Source organism: Lissotriton helveticus, chromosome 4_1 (genome assembly GCF_964261635.1).
Source record: "Lissotriton helveticus chromosome 4_1, aLisHel1.1, whole genome shotgun sequence".
In the NCBI taxonomy this organism is placed as follows: domain Eukaryota; kingdom Metazoa; phylum Chordata; class Amphibia; order Caudata; family Salamandridae; genus Lissotriton; species Lissotriton helveticus.
The window spans coordinates 148429034-148436291 of NC_136063.1; positions in this window are offsets into that span (position 1 = coordinate 148429034).

The window sequence follows — 7258 nt, forward strand, 5'->3', positions numbered from 1 at the left end:
GGTTTGATATGCAAGAGTAGCCGAGTTCTAGTCTTTTCATGGTCGTTACAGGTGATCCGTGGTAGAGGCTATTGGCGTAATCGAGTTTGGACAGAACAAGGGAGATGCTAGCTTGGACCTTGTGTGGAAATCCCAAATGAGGGAAAATTCGTCGCAGTGTTTTTATAGTAGCAAAGCTTGATCTTGCTAGTTTATCCACTTGGGCGTTCATTGACAGCTTGGAGTCCATGGTCATTCCGAGGTTTCTTACATCCTTCGATACTTTCAGTGATCTCAGTTCATCAGGCCATGCGGCAAGCGGTTTGTAATTTTTCCAATCGCCATACATGAGTATTTCAGTTTTTGAAGCATTCAGTTTGAGATGGCTCCAGGTCATCCACTGATCCACCGCTCTGAGACAGCTGAAAATTGGTGATATTCCAATGTCTTTGGGGCATTCCAGTTGAAGGAGTATTTGCATGTCATCTGCATAGTTATAGCACGTAAGGTAAAATGTATTGATCAGTACTGGTAATGACTTCATGTAGATGTTGAAAAGCATGGGAAAGATGATAGAACCTTGAGGGACCCCTGCTTTTGTGGAGTACGGTGTGGACGAGAAAGGTGGGGTATGGATGACATTAGTTCGGTTTCGAAGGTAGGACGCGATCCAGTCTAGACCAGTTCCCTCTATGCCGGCTTCATAGAGTCTTTGTTTCAGAGTGTCATGGTCAACCGTGTCAAAGGCCTGCAACTCAGAACTTCTTCGGGGTCATGCCTCAGCGGGCTCTGGACTCAGCTGACTGTATTCAGCAGCTAAGACCACGCTCCGACTCTGTCACGTGACCTGCGGTAGTTCCTTCCGTGCTAGTAGACATCCTATTTATCTGAGTGTGGCCCCTTCCATGGATGTATAATTGCTGTTTTCCTCACCCCCAGTGACATTGATTTTTCCTGCTTTTGGCTGCTTTTTATTCTGAATGCCTCCGAACTCAGAGAGTCATGACAGTGTCAGTCTCAGGGAGTGGGCACAATGGCTAGGCAGCTGAGCAAGTCGCTCCCACCACCACAGCGGCAGTATGGCTCCAACTGGACCCAACCCTTCCAGTGCCAGCATCATGATGGTCACACTCTTGCCACAGCGGTGAAGCAGAGAAATTAAAACATCAAAGTACACAAAAACCGCGCACATTTTGGTAAAATGTTTTTTTTCTTCCAAACTTCCTAAAAGAACAGCCCAAAACAGAATCTCAAAAATCCTTCTATACACAAATTATAATTTACAGTAATGTTACCCAAGCACACAAGTATACATCATCGTTTCCATACATTGGAACTCTTCAACACGTGCCATAATCTTTTAACTCCTCCAATCAGTCTTAAATGCATCGAGATGAAAAGTGCTACTTATCCGTCTCTGGAGCAGTATTTAAAAGAGGAAGATAATTCCAGGAAGGGTCTACTTATGTGTGGAAGAAGATTCTAATCCTAGACTGTTAGTGGTTTTGTGATGTAATGTATTCTTTAAAGTGCTACAGGAGTGGCATTAAAACGATTTATGCATAATGATAGCCTATGGTCTTGTAACGACATTAAGAACAGACAGCCTTTGCATTCAGCGGCCCAGCATGCAGCATTGCCTATGTAAACGTTCTATGTAAGCGGCTCTATTTTTTATTTTTGATGCTTTGGCTACTGCTAAGGTTGTGGAGTTCAAATCCAATGGCCAAGTTTCATCTCATCTTCAACTTTTGCTTTCAGGGAAAGTGCTGGGTTTCTCACTTAGCAATACAGCGGAGACCACTACTTTCTCTGTAATCGCTCACACCTTGTTGACGGCGAGGCACTGGAGCCACACCCAGTACTTAATTTGAGCCTATGGTTTCCGGTGCTCACACACAGCACTTGATTGCCAGCACTGGCACTTTATGACAGCTGTCATATGGTGGCGCTGTTTGTGCAATTCAAAGATGAGCAGAAAAACATTTGTTTGCTAATTCAATATACATTAAAACAACTAATACCTGCCACCAAGCCTTTCTTACAGCTTTGGCGCCCTCAAACAGTATGAATTGTCACACGTGTAGCAGTGTGATGACTAGTAGCTGTGTTAGTACAGTGGCAATGAGTGGTGCGAACTGCAGTGGCCTCCTGAATGTGGCCTTGGCACTTATTTTTTTCACAAATTAAGCACTGGCTACACCACTTGAACCTCTGATGGCTACGGCATGCTCCTAGCTGGTCTGCTAGGCACCTTTGATCTTGGAGAGTTTTGAAGATGCCCTGATGACCTTTGGAAGATCTAATGTGTAAGCAGTTGCTGTATGTGCAATAATGTGTACACCCTGGCTTATGTTACGATATTGTGGTAATATCGGCCCGACAAAATATCATATCCATGAAACTTACAACCAACATATCTTCCCTGTATGTACATATAAGGAAGTATAGATGTTCTACTGTGAAATAGTTCTCTTTGTCAAATTTGCTTCTCTCTAACAATGTCCAACATAGGCGTTCTAGAATGTTTGTTCATCTGGTGACGGCCGCTAGGGGTTTGAGATCTTTTGTGACGTCATTGACCATTAATGTGACACCAGTGGAGCCCAGCAAGTGGGAGGGTTCCAGGCATCCATGCTGCTCTCTTCATCATATTCTAAAAGCGTGCTCATAAGATGAACAGATCTCAGGCGGTGCTGTGGGCTGCACTGTCCACATTATGCCATAATATGGAACTGTGGTAGACGCTAATGTGAGCCATGTTCCATTCTTTGACGTATTCTGTATTCTATATTGCACAGCAAGTTTCTTCACCATAGGTACTACTGACCTTATTGTTATTATGGTTTGTTCCCATTGGATGAACTTTGTTATGTCCACATTCTAAGTTCTAGTCTGGTCGTGTTCAAGTCAGTTTGGTACCAGACCAGCTTGGAAGTAGATGCTCCAATAAAGCCGGGATATATGCAAATGACTCCGTGTGTCATTTCTTCAAGAACGTTTGTGTTATTCCTACTGCGCCCTTTGAGGCATGCTTTTGAAGCCTTCTTTTATTGGGGAATGACCTGAATGCACAATAAACCGATAACGAAACGAAGAGACCGATGGGGAGTCAGCCGAGGCCCAGGAGGATACTGATATGTCCAAATTCACATGATGCGTCAGTGGCAATCCAGGATCTTATCACCGCTTCCGCAGTGAGAAGACACCAGAACTCTCCCATCACATGAATTAACTGTGCGGGACCATGGCCATGTCAGTTGTGGCATGAGCTGGCTTATATCTTTGGCCGCCCCTGGGGTTCCTATATATCTCGTGTTTTTGGAATCCCTGGGCTGTAGGTAACAGGACGAAACTATCTTAATGGCGACTCTGTTCCTCGGAAAGCATTGGCCTGGCCTAGCCTCTTGCTCCTTATGGAGAAGTAGAGTACTGTCGCCATCTAGTGGCAGGAGCGTAAACCGCTACGTCAAGTGCTCAGTTGTCCTTTCAGTACAAGGGATCAACAGTCTTTCGTGTGTTGTATTTATATTATTTATTTATTTATAAAGTTTTATATAGAGCGAACAAGATCCCGAGGGATATCAGAGCGCTTTACAATAGGATGGGAGGAAGAACATAGATGCAAAATACACTTGTTATCTCTATGATTTACTCTATTTCCATGTTCTTCCCTCCCTGTATTCTGGAATTGTATTACGACTGTGGACTCGGAGTTCTGCCAGGGCAGTTGGTCGACTGGTCGGCAGGCGCTGGGTCCCTCACTGCTGCGCTCGTAAATAAACCTCCTTATCTACCTTAAATGGTCTGTGAGTTTATCTACAACAATTTGGCGACTTGTGCCTGCTGACTCCTGACTTACCCTGCTGTCCGACACCGAAGACATGGTGGAGAAGTTCCCGGTCGGAGCAATGCGCAGTGGGACCCAGCAATAACGAACCCAGTGGTGCTGCAGTAATCTCCAACCGTGAGATTCCGGTCATCGGAGACCTCATCGCCGGATTCCGGAGCTGTTTCAGAACATTTTGCCGAGTTTAACTCGATTTACCTGTAAGTAGCAGCGTATCCTAGCAACAGCTTTGAATCTCCTCTCCCGTGTACTCGAGCCCAGTACGTGACTGTAACCTGTGTCTGACGTATCCAAGCGTCAAGAGCCTTTCCAGACGTCCGGCCATTGTTTTATGACGTCGGCACGCTCGGAAGTCAAGACGTGCGTCTCAAGCCTCGTTTGTGCTGAGCGGCCATCTTAAAGATACAAACTGAACACAGTGCGCTGAATTTACCGATCTCCTCAAATTTTAACGAGGATCAAATCCGTCGGTACTTCACTCAGCGACAAGAAAGGATAAACAAAGGTATTTATCTTTACTCTGTTCATCAATTAACCTAATTTACATAATGGCAACGGCGCAAAATATAAATATCACATCTCCTCCACCCTTTTTAAATGAACCAGGAAATCCTCCTGTACCATGGGAGGATTGGTTCATTATATTTGATAACTATTTGGAGGCAATTGATGGGCAAGAATTCTCCTCGAAGAGGAAAAAGGCAATTCTATTGAGTACACTTGGGAAGGAGGGGCAGAGGATTTTTAGATTTTTGCCAATCGCATTACAGGCGAATGGTGAAGCAATTCCTGATATGTATAAAGAGGCAATTTCCAGATTGGAAGTAAAATTTGCAAAAGAAGAAAACCTTGTGATGCATCGGTACAAGTTTTACACCCAAAAACAGAGATCGGAGGAGGTTATTGATGACTTTGTTACCCGTCTCAGAGAATTGTCAATAAAGTGCAAGTTTGGGACTATGGCAGAAGAACTTATTCGTGACCAGCTAATAGTGCAGTGTAGCAGTCGCAAAATACAAGAGAGACTTTGGGCAGCCAAAAATCCGACTCTCAAAGTTGCAATTGAACTAGCGCAAGTCATTGAAGAATCAGAGAAGTGCATCAGGGTTATTGAGAACTCCAAGAAAAAACAATTAGATCAGGAAGTATCTATAGTTTCAGACAGAGATGGAGAATATGACTCCCAATCTGGCGTGGATGACTCTGTTGCTGTCATCAGGAATAAGTGGAAAACTCTTCCTAAGAAAGCCACTTCTCAAAGCAAGTTTTGCAATAGATGTGGCAGTAATTCACATTCCTCGGAAGCCAGATTTTGCTTTGCTGCAAACAAAGAGTGTTTAAAATGTGGAAAAGTAGGACATTTCTCGAAAATGTGCAAAACTAAGAATAAGCAGAAAGTTGCTGTCGTGGAAGATTCCTCATGTGACTATGGAGGAGACAAGCTATTAGTAATTGGTGACTCAGATGTTGCCAATGTCAATGATCAAAGAATGAATAGACCTAAAGCCATGTTCACAATAGATGAGCGCGAAGTTTCGCTGATGGTTGACACTGGATCCCGACACACTATCATTCCTCAGTCAACATTTAGGGAACTTTGGTTTGACAAACCTTTACTCAAGAGTGACATATCTCCCAAGGGATTTCAAGGAGAAACTATAGATATTATTGGTTACTTTGAATCTAGCATTGTGTTCAAGAAAAGGTCCATAATGGGGAAGGTTTATGTGTCATTTGATGGACCGCCCATTTTAGGGTGGATTCATCAATATGATCTCTATATAATCATAAATCCGAGGGCTCCTGACCAAGTTATGGTTTTAGAGGATGACTCGATAGATATGATTTTGAGTGAGTTTGTGTCTGTTTTCAGGAATGAATTGGGCGAGTTGAAAGGCTATTCACATTTGATAAAGATGAAGGAGGGGTGCATACCCATCCAGCACAAACTCAGGAGAGTTCCTCTCGCCATTAGGGATGATGTGAGAGTGATATTAGAAGAGATGTTACAGAGTGGGGTCATCGAACCTGTGGAAGTGTCACCGTGGGTTTCGCCAGTAGTGATTTCAAAAAAATCGGGTGGCAAGCTACGCTTCTGCATTGACCTCAGGTCTGTGAATAAGTGTGTGGTTGCAGACATTTTTCCCCTCCCAAACATTAATGAATTGGTATCTACGCTACAGGGCGCCAAATATTTTTCAAAACTTGACCTTAAAAGCGCTTACCACCAGGTTAAGCTACATGACACTTGCAAGCATATCACCTCATTCATTACCACAGAAGGTGTTTTTCAGTTCACTCGTTTACCGTTTGGTTTAATTTCGGCGGCAAGTGTTTTCCAGCGTTTGGTACATGAGTTGTTTAAGGGTCTTGCAAAAGTTATATACTTCCAAGATAATATTCTTGTGTTTGGCAGTTCTGTGGAGGAACACAATAAATTACTCAGGCAGGTGCTACATAGGATTGGCGATGCGGGACTTACATTACGTAAAGAGAAGTGTGTTTTTCTTGTCCAACAGATTGAGTACCTAGGACATGAGATCTCTGTGGATGGTATTAGACCCAAGAAAGATTTGCTACTAGCGATAAGGTCAGCTCCTCGCCCAACTGATAAGGATCAGTTGAGGTCCTTCATGGGCCTTATAGAATATTATTCTAAATTTGTCAACAATTTTTCGGAGAAGACTATTGGGTTGAGGAGTTTACTCAAGAAAGGTTGCAAATTTATTTGGAGTACAGAACAAGAATCTGCTTTCGAGATGATCAAGGAGCAGATTTGTAAAGCAAGAGTTTTAGCTCCCTTTGACACTAGACTTCCAACGATTCTCATGGTTGACGCAAGTGCATTTGGATTGGGTGCCATCCTTATCCAGAAACATGGTTCCTTGGAACGGCCTGTTGCCTTTGCTTCTAAGACATTGTCTGATGCTGAGAAGAATTATAGTGTAATAGAGAAAGAGGCCTTGGCTGTCGTGTGGGGTGCACACTATTTTCGGACGTACCTTTGGGGTATCAGCTTTGTTATCAAAACTGATCACAAGCCCTTACTTAGAATTCTTGCTCCTGGTGGAGCTGTCAGAGGTTCTCCTAGATTGGCCAGGTTAGCCTCCAAATTGCAAGATTTCCATTTTCAAGTAGAGCATATTCAAGGTTGGAGAAATCTCCAGGCGGATTGTTTTTCTAGATTGCCTTTGGTTTCTACGGATTTTGATCTCCAAATTGACCTGTTAGATGAGAGTGTTGCATGAGTGCAGGACGTCACCTCTTTTGGGGTGGGTTCCTTCTCGCATCAGGATTGGGTGGATGCCATGGAGAGTGATGAGGTTCTTAAGGAGGTGGTCAAGTTACTCAAGGATGGTCCTAGGAGAGAGAGTTGTGTGCAAATCCCTGTTCGTCCTTACATTAAGATATTGGACGAATTATCTACAT